General features: G+C 43.4%; 1 protein-coding gene across 7 annotated transcripts in view; it reads right to left on the bottom strand.

Moving 5' to 3' along the window:
* HIBCH (3-hydroxyisobutyryl-CoA hydrolase) overlaps positions 1-15,155 on the bottom strand; it is a 638,488-nt gene that overhangs the window by 600,384 nt on the left and 22,949 nt on the right. Inside the window, exon 2 of one of the 7 annotated variants that reach the window (XM_089690216.1) lies at positions 7,355-7,421. The exons of the other annotated variants lie outside the window; for them this stretch is intronic. The gene's annotated coding sequence lies outside the window, so the exon portion shown is untranslated. The remainder of the gene's footprint in view (positions 1-7,354; positions 7,422-15,155) is intronic. 7 annotated transcript variants of the gene reach the window in all.

The following is a 15,155-nucleotide window of genomic DNA, read 5'->3' on the forward strand; positions in this document are numbered from 1 at the left end:
AGGCATTTGAGAAGCATTAAAAAAGCTTCCTAAACGCCTGTCTGACACCTGCTGACAAAGCTAGTGTGAACATAGCCTAAGATAAGAGAAACAAAGTTGCAATGAAATATAAACAGAAGGAAAATTGAAAGTTTCAAACTGGTCAGAAGAACAGGACACAGGTAAGATTCACTCCCTTTCCACTTTCTAGTCAGTAGCCAAAATCTTAATTGATTGATCAATATTCCTGGCACTGACAGAACCTTGGAAATTGATCTCCAAATTTGGGGCATTCACAAATGTCAAGAAGCTTACAATCTAAGGCCAGAAACTCAGACATATACTAGGCCCAATTAACCGAACAGCATGTCTTTGGAGTGTTAGCAGATACACACCCATACAGAGAAAGCTTGCAAACTCCAGACAGGTGCGGCCATGACTGGGATTAGAACGCATGACCAAAGTGCTGTAAGTTCTGAGTTCTAACCACTAAGCCACTGTAGGAGACAGAGTTTGAGCTGGAATGTAGAATAGTTACATGATTAAAGAAAATGAAGATATATAATTATATTGGGAAATTAGAACTAGACATTCAAATTATTTGAGATATAAGTGTGAAATGTTTGACATTTGAAAATAAAATGTATGACATTCATTAAGAAATGCATTAGTTGGCCGATCATTTTTGGAGAAACAGCAAAAAAAAAAAAAAAATCCACTTCCACTTTCTAGTCAGTAGCCAAAATCTTAATTGATTGAGCAATATTCCTGGCACTGACACAACCCGGCAAATTGATCACCATATTTTGGTACATTCATAAATGTCAAGGAGCTTACAATCTAAGGCCAGAAACTCAGACATACACTAAGCCCAATTAACCTACCAGCATGTCTTTGGACTGTTGGCAGAAACAGAGAGAAAGCATGCAAACTGGGATGCAGCCAGGTGCAGCCATGACTTGGATTAGAACCAATGACCCAAGTGCTGTAAATTCTGAGTTTTAACCAGTAAGCCACTGTAGGAGACAGAGTTTGAGCTGGAATGTAGAATAGTTACATGATTAAAGAGAAGGAAGATATATACTTGTATTGGGAACTTAGAACTAGACATTCCCAATTATTTGAGATATAAGTGTGAAAATTACATTGGAAAATAGAATGTATGACATTCATTAGGAAATGGATTAGTTGTCCGATCATTTTTGGAGAAACAGCAACAAAAAAAAAATAATATAGGTGTGCCTTTTTATTTTAAATTATAAGTATTCTCATATAAAAACAGATACATGCCAATGGGACAAAGCTCGCAGTTGTGCGCCATCTAGCGAATATATCCGGCATTGCATCTAGAAATGTGTCTGACGCGATTCCGTATTTACGAACAGAAAAAAGTCTACAAAAGTAGACTCTTTTCAATGAGCTTGCTAGACGCCTTTCTGAAGACTGACAGGTCTAGATTGATTGAATTGAGTCTGCCTGAATGTTCAGCGTCTGCTGGTAGACTCAATTCTTAGTAAATCAGGGCCATACTGTCAGCCCAGATTCAGCCAAATGCAGCAAAGTTGATTGGACGGCAATTCACAGTACACATGGACAATGATCCAAAACACACCGCAAAAGCAACCCAGGAGCTTTTGAAGGAAAAGAAGTGGAATATTCTGCAATGGCCAAGTCAATTCACCTGATCTCCACCCAATTGAGCATGCATTTCACTTGCTGAAGGCAAAACTAAAGGCAGAAAGACCCACAAAGAACAACTGACAATAGGTCCAGTTAGAGCCTGGTAAAGCATCAGAAAGGAGGAAACCCAGTCTTTGGTAATGTGCATGGGTTCCAGACTTCAGGCAGTCATTGCCAGTAAAGGATTCCCAACAAAATATTAAAAATGAACATTTTATTTATGATTATATTCAATTGTCCAATTACTTTTGGTCCCTTGAAAAAGGGGGGATGGCTGCTTTTAAGAGCTGTAATTCATGAACCCTTCCTCCAATTTGGATGTACATATCCTCAAATTAAAACGTGAGAGTGTGCACTTTCAGCCCATATCCATTATATAACTATAGCTTGAATATGTTTTGGTAAATACCTGAAAAAAAAACTAAAATTGTGCCTGGGTCCAAATATATATGGGCCTAAATGTGTACATATATTTGTAGCAGAGCGTCCCAAAGGAACCCTGGGAAAGTCCTGTTCGGGGTTTATAGATCTCCCAGGTTCCTTACCTATACCCTTTAGGGATCTTTGATATGAGGTCCAGTGCAGGCAGAGGTGTATTTACCACAAGGCAAACAAGGCAGGGGACCTTTCAGGGGGGCAGCACTGCCCCTCGGAAGAAGGGACAGAAGAAGGGACACACATGGCATGGGAACCTGGTGGGTATCGAGAGAGGCTGTGGGGTTCATGATGGCGTATGCACAGCCCGACTCTTGTTCCCGGGAATGTCCAGAGCTATGAAGGTGAGCGTCTTGCTCTCTCTCACCGTGGGCGATGGTGTATGGGGGGCAGTGGTAGTGAAAGGCTCTCTCGAGTGGGGGGCAGGGGTGTTGATCAATGTCAGGCTCTCTCTTTGGGGGGGGCACTGATTTTTGTGTTGCCTAGGGCAGCACAAAACGTAAATACACCACTGAGTGCAGGGTTTATCTCTCTCTCCATGGACAATTAAATCCACCTGGGACCTGTAGCCAGAGCTCTCGACCTGTGGATCAGACAAGTCCTGTATGGAGAGATGAAAGGTTGGTGGAAACTAACTAGCTGTAATATGCTGTGGCTGACAAGTGGTAGGCTTGATTAGTCTGGTAGTTAGGACCTGCATTACTGTGTAATGAGAGCCGAGACACGGCTAGGTTTTTTTTTTGTTTGATATTTTCCTGCCCTGTTTATTTTGGTTAAACACTGTACAGCACTTTGTATAGCGTCTTTTGTGAATAGCACTAATAAAAAAACTTCACTGTTTGCTACTAATCTCACTGGATTTGGTATCTGTGCCTGAAAGACTGCTTACCTCAGGAAGCATATATCCCGGCTGCCTATCCCCAGCTCACATATGGTAGAGGATTGCGTGTACTCATAGCAATGAACTGCTATTTAAAGGGCCAGTACCTAGAGTGGCTAAAACATGGAGGAAATCCTCAAACAGTTGGTGCTATCTAACGCTGCACAGCAGCAAGCAAACGCTGCACAACAGCAAGCCAACGCTATTGCGCAGGAGCAACAAAGGGTGCTCTGCAAACAGATTAGTGCTGGACGGGGCAAACGCAGAGGATGTTTGAACAGCCAACCACTGCTGCAGAAGCAGATAGGAAAACCTTGACTGAGGTCATGCAGACACTGGCACAGTGGTCACATGCCAAAAGTGAGGATGTTGGAGAAAGGCACTCAGCTATCCATGTGGGTCGCTTTCTTTCTAAGATGACTGCAGATGATGACCCAGAGGCCTTTTTGCTGTCGTTTGAAAGGACCGCTGAGAGGGAAGGTTGGCCAAACACCCAGTGGGCCGGATTGGTTGCCCCTCTACTTACTGGAGAATCGCAGAACGCCTACTATGATCTGGAGTCTGCAGAAGCAAGAGACTACGAGAAGGTCAAGCAGTAACCTTGGCCGTTCAAGCGCAACAAGTCAGCAGCTGGACCTTCCAAGATGAGAGGCCCTCAAGATCACAGATCTTTGACCTAATCTACCTGGTGCGAAAATGGCTGCAGCCGGAGTCCCTGTCCGGGCCACAAATAGTGGAGCGTGTGGTCATGGACTGATTCCTGAGGTCACTACCAGTTCCCCTGCAAAAGTGGGTGAGCCAAGGGAACCCCAAGTCAGTGGACAACCTGGTGGAGCTGCTTGAGAGGTACTTTGCTGCAGAGAGCCTGGTTACCACCCCTTCAACCACACTGAATTTCCGCCTAAAGCCACGGTCTCCCCAAGAAGCCAGTAAGACTGTTCCAGGGGAAGTGGGTGGTAAGCCTGGCAAGGAGACAGGGGGAAGGTTTGTTGGTGCCAGATCTGAAGTTTGGCATCCCAAACAAGGAAAGCCAGTGCCAATCAGCAAACCAAACTGAGGCAATATCAGGTGTTTCCATTGCCATGAACTGGGACATGTTGCAGCAAACTGTCCATTGACAGATGAGCCAATGCAGTGTGACTTATCTCTCAGAGGGCAGTCTATGTTTGCTGCTGTTTCATGCGTTGCAGAACCAAGTGTGGGAAGACACATGTGCCAAATGACTGCTAATAATAAGCCTATTATGGCTTTGCTGGACTCGGGAAGTCTGATTACTTCAGTTAAAGCTGAGATGATTGAAACTGTGAACTGGCATGATGGAAAAATTGCAGTGATTTGTGTAAATGGGGATACCCAGGAGTATCCTATAGCCACTGTTATACAGTTGCAAGAAAAAGTATGTGAACCCCTTGGGATTACGTGGTGTTTTGCATGAATTGGGCATAAAATGTGCTTTGAACGTCATCTAAGTCACAACAATAGAAGAACACAGTTTGCTGAACATAATACTACACAAACATTAGATGTTGCCATGGTTTAATTGCACATAACATGTAAACATTCACAGTGCAGGGAGGAAAAAGTATGTGAGGCCCTAGCTTAATGACTTCTCCCAGAGCTAATTGGAGCCAGGAGTGAGCCAACCTTGACTCCAATCAGTGTGATGATATTGGATGTGTTGCTGACAGCTGTCCTGCCCTTAAAAAACACACACCTGTTTTGGGTTTACTGGTTTCAAGAAGCACTGTCTGATGTGAACCATGCCTCGCAGAAAAGAGCTCTCAGAAGACCTACGATCAAGAATTGTTGACTTGCATGAAGCTTGAAAGGGTTACAAAAGTGGCTCCAAAAGCCTTGATGTTCATGTGTCCACGGTAAGACAGACTATCTACAAATGGAGAAAGTTTAGCACTGTTACTACTCTCCCTAGGCGTGGTCGTCCTGTAAAAATGACTGCAAGAGCACAGCGCAGAATGCTGCATGAGGTAAAGAAGAATCCCAGAGTGTCAGCTAAAGACCTACAGAAATCTCTGGCACATGCTAACATTTTTGTTGACACATCTACAATAAGGAAAACATTAAACAAGAATGGAGTACATGGGAGGACACCACGGAGGAAGCCATTGCTGTCCAAAAAGAATATTGCAGCATGTTTGAAGTTTGCAAAAGAGCAACTGGATGTTCCACAGCACTACTGGCAAAATATACTGTGGACAGATGAAACCAAGATTGAGTTGTTTGGGAAGAACACACAACACTATGTGTGGAGAAAAAAAGGCACAGCACACCAACATCAAAACCTCATCCCCACTGTAAAACATGGCGGAGGGAGCATCATGGTTTGGGGCTGCTTTGCTGCCTCAGGGCCTGAACGGATTGTTGTTATTGATGGGAAAATGAATTCCAGAGTTTATCAAGACATTTTGCAGGAAAACGTACGACCATCTGTCCGCCAACTGAAGCTCCGCAGAGGATGGGTGATGCAACAGGACAATGATCCAAAGCATACAAGTAATTCAACAAAACAATGGCTGCAACAGCACAGAATACGCCTTCTGAAGTGGCCCAGTCAGAGTCCTGACCTCAACCCGATTGAAATGCTGTGGCATGACCTTAAGAGAGCGATTCACACCAGACATCCCAAGAATATTGCTACACTGAAACAGTTTTGTGAAGAGGAGTGGTCCAAAATTACTCCAGATCGTTGTGCAGGTCTGATCTGCAACTACAGGAAACATTTGGTTGAGGTTATTGCTGCCAAAGGAGGGTCAACCGGTTATTAAGTCCAAAGGTTCACATACTTTTTCCTCCCTGCACTGTGAATGTTTACATGTTATGTGCAATTAAACCATGGCAACATCTAATGTTTGTGTAGTATTATGTTCAGCAGACTGTGTTCTTCTATTGTTGTGACTTAGATGACGTTCAGAGCACATTTTATGCCCAATTCATGCAAAACTCCACGTAATCCCAAGGGGTTCACATACTTTTTCTTGCAACTGTATTTGAAACTGACTTATGTACTGTGACTCATTGGGTTGGACTTGTACCCCACTTAGTGCACGAAGCCATCATTGGTTAGGACTTCCCTAAGTTTTGGGAACTGTGGGATCGTACCGACTCGGTCACAGTGACTGACTCAGTGGCAGAGCCTGAACCCTTGGCCAATGCTAACAATGTGGGTTCAGGGGACTCTTCTCAGGGTTCCCCAGGTTTTCCTTTTTTAGTAATGGCAGGAGAACTGGAGGAGCCTGAGGAAGTCCCCACAGCCAGTGGAAGTAGCCACCTTCTTCTGACACTAGAGTTTACTGGCCTTAAGGTGAACAAGGAAAACTTTGGTACAGAGCAGAGAAAAGACCCTACCCTTACCAGGGCCTGGGAAACTATAGTGATGATTAATGATGTACCTGTCGAACCAGAAGACAGGCCCTGTTTTCCTTATTTCAGCAGCAATGAAGGTTTATTGTATCGTGTATACACAAAGAATGAAGAAATTGTTGAGCAGGTGATGGTCCTTTAGCCATACAGAAGGGGGGTGTTGGAACTTGCCCATGGGCACTTACTGGGAGGTCATTTACGGGTAGAAAAAAAAACACTGAAAGGGTGGTGCGCAGGTTTTACTGGCCCAGGGTACAGAAAGACATTGAGAATTTTTGTCAATCCTGTCCTGTGTATCAAATCTCTGCACCCCTGCCCCACTTTCAAAGTCCTTACCCATTACTGAAGTGCCCTTTGAGAGGATTGCCATGGACCTTGTGGGTCCACTGCCCAAGTCTGCCCATGCCATCAATATATCCTCGCAATTATGGATTATGCTACCCATTACCCTAAGGCACTTCCTTTGCACACTGCGTCAGCTAAAAACATAGCTAAAGAGTTGTTCATGGTGTTCAGTTGTGTTGGGGTCCCTAAGAAGGTCCTTACACACCAAGGTACCCCATTCTTGTCACGGGTAACCAGAGAAATGTGCAAATTGTTTAAGGTGACTCAGTTGCAAACCTCTGTGTACCACCCGCAAATGGATGGCTTAGTGGAACGCTTTAATAAAATATTAAGACAGATTTTGAAAAAGGTTGTTAAGGATGGGAAAAACTGGGACTTTCTTCCATACTTAATGTTTACCATCCGGGAGGTTCTCCAGTCCTCTACGGGGTACTCTCCATTTGAGTTGCTCTATGTGAGAAACCCTAGGGGACTCTCAGACATTGCCAAGGAAACATAGGAGGGGGGCAAACACCCCACAAAAGTGTCACTGAGCATTTTGCGCAGATGCAGCACTGGATTGCAGCAATCATGCCTACGGTAAAACAACACTTACTTCAGGCCAAAGCAGCCCAGCAAAGAGTATAAAACAGGGGGGCTGTCTCCGTGTTTTCTCACCTGGTGACAGGGTCCTGGTGTTAGTTCCCACAGTTGAAAACAAGTTCCTGGCAAAGTGGCAGGGGCCCTTCAAAGTAATCAAAAGAGTTGGAGAGGTAAATTACAAGGTATATCAACGGGGTAAAAGAAGGCTGGAGCAGATATACCATATAAATCTGTTAAAACCCTGGAAAGGTAGACTGGCATTGAATACTGGGCCGTTCCTATAACTCCTAGGGGTACTGAGTTCCCTCAGGTCACTATTCCCGACACCCTGTCTCCTTCTCAAAAACAGGAAGCTAAAGCCTTCCTGATAAGAAACAGAAAGAAATTTTCAGAATTGCCTGGTACAACTTTAGCTGTTCGGCATGATATTGTTACTGAACCTGGGGTCCGTATCAAACTAAAGCCCTACCGAATTCCTGAAGCTAAGAGAAAGGACATCAGGGACTAAAACCCTACCAAATTCCTGAAGCTAGGAGAAAGGATAAAGTTCAAAGGATGCTGGAGTTAGACGACACTCCCCCCCCCCACGACTGCTGTGTCCAGCAGACACACCGGAATGAAGATCCCGGTGAGGGGAACCTGGTGATCACGTGATCACTATGCGATCAGGTGATCACATGATCACTACGTAAGCAAAGCTGTTCTGAATCACTCATTCATAACAGCTCTGCATCTCTTCCTACTGAGCTGTGATTGGTCCACAGCTTTTACATGATACATGGGGCCAATCACAGCACCCTGTAACATGTGACCAGCTCCAGCCAATCACAGATCACTATCTTGAGCTGTCAAAACTTAACTCATTCATGACAGTTCATAAATAAGTTAGGATTTGACAGCAAACTTTGCATTGCAGGAGAAATTATCTCTATTTCTCCTGCAAAGCAAAGTGTAAGAAAAAAAAAAAAAAAATCCCTGATCACCCCCCCCCCCCTTCAGTAGTACAATGTTACTATGGTAAAATTGTACTATTCTGATAAATTTAAAAAAAACAAAAAAAAAACAAACAAACATATAACTACTTGCTAACCGCTTACCCGCATTTTGCGGGCGAGCAACAGCTCTTGGGAAAGTGAAATAATCTTGCATCGCTTCCTATTTTGGGGTGTGAATGTACCTACCCCCCCCCCCCCCCCGCTGCACCCCCCCAACCGTCGATCTATGGTGAGAAGAGAGAACATGGAACCGAGTAAAAGCACCACTATATTTTATACACACACACTCGCTAGAGTAGTACATTTAACCCTTTGATCGCCCCTATTAACCCTTTGACCACCCCGTCACCCACCCAGTGCCATTAGTATAGTGTCTGTATATAGAATTTTGCAGTGATCACTGCATTCCTGCCACTAGCGACATCAGATAACATCAGGGTGAGTTAGCACCCCACACTGCCAGGGTCAGCTAGAGTTAGATTGCCTGCACACTATCGTACTCACGCTATAGGTCGCTGATCACCCCCATTACTGGTGTTTGTACAGATCAAGATATTGATCACATATAGAACTATACTAGTGCCTCCTTTGTATAGTGTCCCCAAAAACGCAGAGTTAGCAGGATCGGCCCTGCTCGCTGCCAACACTAGCGTTTAGCCCCTCCACTGTTTTTCAGAGAAGATTTGTACCAATTGATTGTGGGCCAAGGCAACTTATATGCACAATACATGGCCACCCACCCAAATTCAGCTTTTTCCAGACAATTCGCATGGAAACCTATCTGAATTTAAAACTTTTGGGCCTAACCCTCAACATGGGCATTACAGAAAAGAATGAATTGTCGTCATGTTGATCCACAGAGCCAATTCATCGTATGCCCGTGTTCTCTGCTGTTACATATATGCTTAACATGGACCAGCAATGTACTGGTACATCACTGGACTTTGAGAGGTTATACCAGGATGATGCCTGTTTTTTTTTTTTTTTTAGCTGGCGGTCGGCTTTCATGTAAAAACAATCCAAGTGGCCAATTAGCTGCTGAATTGTTTTTATGAGCAGCGGGAAGGAACACCCCCCCCCCCCCTACTGCCTTCCACAGTTTTCTTGGGCTCTCCTGTCCAACAGGGGAATCCAAGAATGCAGCCGGCAGTTCCGCTGGCTGACCATAGAGCTGATCAGAGACCAGAATGGCTCCAATCATCTCTATAGTCTAAGAGACCGGCAGCTACAAGCATTTCATCACTTCAGTTTCACAGGATATAAACAGCGCCATTTGTAAATTGGGAAAGCATGTGATCACACCAGATCTTGTTGAGATTAGATAATATAAGGGCAGAGGAGATATCTAGTCTGATAGACCCCAGATTTCTCAAAAAAATATATGACAATGCCCATTGAAGTTATAGGGGATATTTGCATTCCGTGTGATATAAAAAAAAAATGAAAGGGACAGTGTAAAAATAATTTAAAAAATCTAAATGACTATTAAAAAAAAAAAAAAGCACCCTTGCTTCCCTCTGCGCGCAAGCATTGAAAGCATTGACCCCGTGCTGGTATGTAAACAGGGGATGCGCCATGCATTTGAGGTATCGCCACGAACGTCAAATCGAGTGCAGTAATTCTAGCACTAGACCTCCTGTGTAAATACAAATTGTGACCTGTAAAGGCTTTTAAAGCATCGCCTATTGATAATAAAAATGTATGTACTTTGTCGCCATTGCATGTCATGTTTGGTATCTATTTATTCAGCGTAACATCATCTTTTAAATTTTATCAAACAATTGGGAAATATATTGTGTTATTGTGCATTAAAATTCTAAAAAGTGTATTTTTCCCAGAAGATTTGTGTTAAAAAAAATCACTGCGCAAATACTGTGTGACGTAAAAAAAATTTCAACGTCCACCGTTTTAATTCTCTAGGGCATCTGCTTTAAAAAATATATAATGTTGTCATTTTCTAGCTAAAAAACAGTTTTTTCATGTTATTATTAAACACGATTTATATAGTGCCAACAGTTTGCTCAGAGCTTTACAATATAATGGGAGACAATACAGCAAAAATACAGTTCAATACAAGAGGGTTAGGAGGGCTCCTTGGAGCTTACAATCTAAGAGGGAGGGGCTAGTGGTACAAAAAGGTAATAACTGTGGGGAATGGACTGGTAGGAGAAATAGAAGAAGATTACATTATTAGCGGAGGGCAGGACAGGCTTCCCTGAAGAGATAGGTTTTCAGAGATCACCTAAAAGTGGGCAGAGTAGGCGATAGTCTGATAAATTGGGGTAGAGAGTTCCAGAGGATGGGGGAAGCTCTGGAGAAGTCCTGGAGACGAGCATGGGAGGAGGAGACAAGGGAGCTAGAGAGCAGAAAGTACGGTTTGGGTGATATTTGGAGACAAGATTGGTCATGTAATTTGGGGCAGAGTTATCAATGGCTTTATATGTTATTGTTAATGTTTTGAGACGGTGGCAGATATGGAGCCGTTAGTAAGGTTGATGAGTCTGGCAGCAGCATTCATGATAGACTGAAGAGGGGATAGCCTGCGATGAGGTAGGCCAATGAGGAGGGAGTTACAATTGTCAAGGCGAGAGATAACCAGGGAGTGAATAAGTTGTTTAGTAGTTTCAGAGGTTAAGAACGGGCATATCTTGGAGATGTCGCAGAGGTGAATTCTGAATTTGGACAGTGATTGGATTTGGGGCTGAAAGGACAGATGGGAGTCTAGGATTACACCTAGCACCCTGGCATGAGGGGAGGGACTGATGGTTGTGTTATTGACCTTGATGGAGAAGTCAGGGGAGGAGGCACGGGCTGGAGGGAATAGTAAGAGCTCAGTTTTGGAAAGAAGGAGTTTGAGGAAGTAGAGTGACATCCATGCCGATATGTCACTTAGTATGTTAGTAATGCGAGAGGAGACTGAAGGGGTGAGGTGAGGAGTAGAAAGATAGATTTGTGTGTCATCAGCATAGAGATGGTACTTAAAGCCATGGGAGTTTATCAAGTGACCAAGGGAGGAGGTGTAGATAGAGAAGAGAAGGGGTCCAAGGACAGAGCCTTGAGGGACCCCTACAGAAAGAGGGGGTGGAGTGGAGGAGACAGAATTATAGGTAACACTGAAGGAGCGCTGCGATAGGTAGGAGGAGAACCAGGAGAGAGCAGAGTCTTGGAGGCCAAGAGTGGAGTTTTTTGAGGAGGAGGGGATGGTCAACAGTATCAAAAGCCGCAGAGAGGTCAAGTAGTAAGAGTATAGAGTAGTGGCCATTGGTTTTAGCAGTTAGTAGATCATTAGTGAGTTTTAGTACAGCAGTTTCAGTGGAGTGTAGTGAGCGAAAGCCAGATTGTAAAGGGTCAAGAAGGTTGTCAGTGAGGTAGGAGCGCAGGCGATTGTAGACTAAGCATTCTAAGAGATTAGAGGTAAACAGGTGCAGGGAGATGGGTCTTAAGTTGTTCAGGCTGGTGGGGTCCAAGAAGGGCTTTTTAAGTATGGGAGCGATGTATGCATAGAGGGGTGGGGAAGGCACCGTTAGAGAGGGAGAGATTGAAGATGTGAGTGAGGGAGCATAGAATAGAAGAAGAGGGTGACCGTAGTAGTTGTGAGGGGACAGGGGGCAGGTAGTGAGATGGGCTTCTGAGAAAACCTTAGTGACCTCTTTGATAGTAGCAAGGTAAAAAGAGGGAAGTGTTGAGGGAGGTTTAGTATAAGGTATGCTAAGTGGGATGGATGTCTGTGCAGTGGAGATGCCCTACGAATTGCATCAATCTTGTTTTTTAAATGATTTGCAATCTCTTAAGCAGTGAGTGAGGTACTGGGTGGAGAAAGTAGAGAGTTAACCTCCCTAGTGGTCTGATTATGTCCATATTTCTGTGCTCAAAGCGGCACATTTTTTTGCATGGAAATATGTTTTTTTTTTATTGTAGGCCTGTAATTTTTAGGAATAACTCACTGAAATCTGTCCGAACAAGAGTCTAGTAAACATCCCGGGTATGTTACAATTTAAAACACGAAATCATAAATTATAATTTAATAAATGTAATTCAATAATATAATCAAACCAAAAACACTGAAATTTTAAATATAGTGCCAAGTTCGCACATCACTGAGCAAAGTCGCAAAATCGTTTTCAGTGCCTGATGACGAATTTCCCCACGAATCATTATCACTCAATTCTGCAAGTGGTTCTCATTTACTATCGCTGTTCTCTAGCTGGTCTAAAACAGATTTTGACCTAAAGGGACGCTTTTTGGATGCCATGGACGTTTCTCAGTTTCCAGGCAGAAAGAACAGTAAAAATGCAGGCAGGGCACAGGACAAAGCACTAGGGACAAAATGTATGTGAAATGGTTTGATACAGTAATGTTTTACTATGTGATTTTAGTGTATTTAGTGAATGTCACTGTTTGTCATTTTCAAATTTCCCACCAGTTCCGTCCCCATACGTCCCGACGCTCGCAGGGGACGGAACCCAGATATCAGATGCCGGCATCCACCAGAGGACATTGCCGGGGATACTGCAGGAGGGACATCGTGGGAGCGCAGGACAAGGTAAAAGAAGAACAGATCCCGAAGCAGCGCCGCATGGTAAGCCCGAGTTTGCTTGTGGTACTGAAACTTTACCCCGAGCTACACTCGGGAATACCGCCAGGGAGGAGAAGAGACGAAGAGGACTGGATGACAAGCTATTGATAAGAGTGACAAAGTAGGCTTGTTTGGCAACATGGAGGGAGGAATTGTATGTTAAGAAAGCAGATTTATATAGGGTGAAAACTTGCTGAGATTTGGTTTTACGCCACAATCGCTCCAGCGCATGACTAGGTCGCTTAAGATTTCTGGTGTCGTCAGTCTGCCAAGGTTGTAATGGTCGGGGCCTGATGGTTCATGTAGTTAGAGGAGCAAGTGAATCAAATGTGGATGAAAGTGAACTGTTGTAGACAGCAGTGGCCAGGTCAGGGCAGGACAGGGGAGAGATTCTGTTATAGAGGCGGTCAGTTGCAGAGTGGAAGAGAGAAGGGTTAAAGTTGTAAAGTTTTCTGTGGGTAATTGTTTGCTGCTTGGAGGAATAGGTGTTTGAAGACGAAGAGACTGTGAAGGTGATGAGATTGTGATCAGAGAGAGGAAAGGGGGTGTTTGTGAGGTTATAGGGAGTGCAACGATGGGAGAAAACAAGGTCTAATGTATTCCCATCAGAGTGAGTGGAGGACTGTGTCCATTGTGTAATGTGAGCAAAAAGTGTCAGAAAAGGATTGGTTTTCAAGAGTGACACCTTTTTGGAAAGTAGACACGCCAAGGAATTTGGTAAGAGGCATGGTGAGTATTTTACAGACATCATTAACTGCCACGTTTTTGGAAAACGAAGAAAGAAAACAAAAAAAAATTCTCTTTTCTTTTTCAAAACCCTGCAACAAAAATGATATCTGTAAAATACTCACCATGCCTCTTATCAAATTCTTTGGCGTGTCTACTTTCGAAAAAGGGGTCATAGATAGTGGGGAAGTGATATGAGGAAATATGACCTTTGAAAGCCTGGAGGTGGTCATTGGATTTTGAGGGCTTGTATGTAGCTAGGTTGCCAAAGTCTCTCACATGTGGTATCCCCATACTCGGAACAAGTAGGAAAATGTGTTTTGGGGTTTTATTCCACATATACCCATGGCATGCATTAGCAATATATCATTAAAGTGAAGAAAAAAAAAAAAGTCATATTCAAAAAATTTGTGACAAAAAAATGTTTCATGGGCTCAACATGCCTCTCTGCAAAATCCTCGGGGTGTCTACTTTCCAAAAAGGGGTCATTTGGGAGGGGAGGGAATTGTACTACCATAGCATTTTAGTACCTCAAGAAATGTGATAGGCAGTCAGAAAGTAAAAGCTACATAAATTCCAATATATATACACCATAGTTTGTAGACGCTATAACTTTCACAAAAAACAATTAATATACATGTACTGAGATTTTTGTTTACCAAAGTCTTGTAGCAGAATACATTTTAGCCTAAATGTATGACTAACTTTGAGTTTATTGGATATTTTTTTATAATCAAAACTGAAAAATATTTTTTTTTTCAAAATTTGCGGTCTTTTTTTGTTTATAGTGCTAAAATTAAAACCCACAGAGATGATACCACCAAAATAAAGCTCTATTTGTTTGAAAAAAAGGACATAATTTTGTTTGAGTACAGCATTGCACGACCACACAATTACCAGTTGAAATAGCGCACTGCCGAACAGCAAAAAATGGCATGGTCAGGAAGGGGGGTGAATAGTCTGGAGGGCAAGTGGTTAAACACTGTACAGCAGTTTGTATATAGTCTTTTGTAAATAGCACTAATAAACACCTTCACTGCCACTAATCTCACTGGATTTGGTATCTGTGCAAAAAAGACTGCTTACCCCAGCAGGTGTGTGTGACCCCCTGGACGAGTTCACAACACAAAAAAAACAGGCACAGCAAAACAGCAGTGTAGGTGAAAAACAAAAAGGTGCGGTTTATTTACATTATTTACAAGAGAAACATCAAACCAAAAATTCCTTGGCCACTTACTATACAATAACTTCCCTAGCTATCCACTAGGTACAGCCTTATGCTACACCCAGTCCCTATCAGTTGGAGGCTAGCCACACAGCCCTTTGTCTCACTGCACAGATAAGTATTGCACTCGCCAGTCTACTCAGGCACAGATCTGGTTCCAGGATGGAGCAACTCCCTAAGCAGGCTGGGAAGTTTTATACAGGCCCTAATGAGCCCACTACCTTCAGCTGGTCTCATTACCTCCCTGCTGAAGGCTCAGCAGTTCCCCCATAGTGGAACATATCCACATAGAGCCTAATGAAGGCCATACACGGGGCCAACATCGGCTGATTTTTCGAACGATAAACGAAAAAT

Source organism: Staurois parvus, unplaced genomic scaffold, assembly GCF_062004578.1.
Source record: "Staurois parvus isolate SC_StPar_1 unplaced genomic scaffold, SC_StPar_1.0 ptg000522l, whole genome shotgun sequence".
NCBI lineage: Eukaryota > Metazoa > Chordata > Amphibia > Anura > Ranidae > Staurois > Staurois parvus.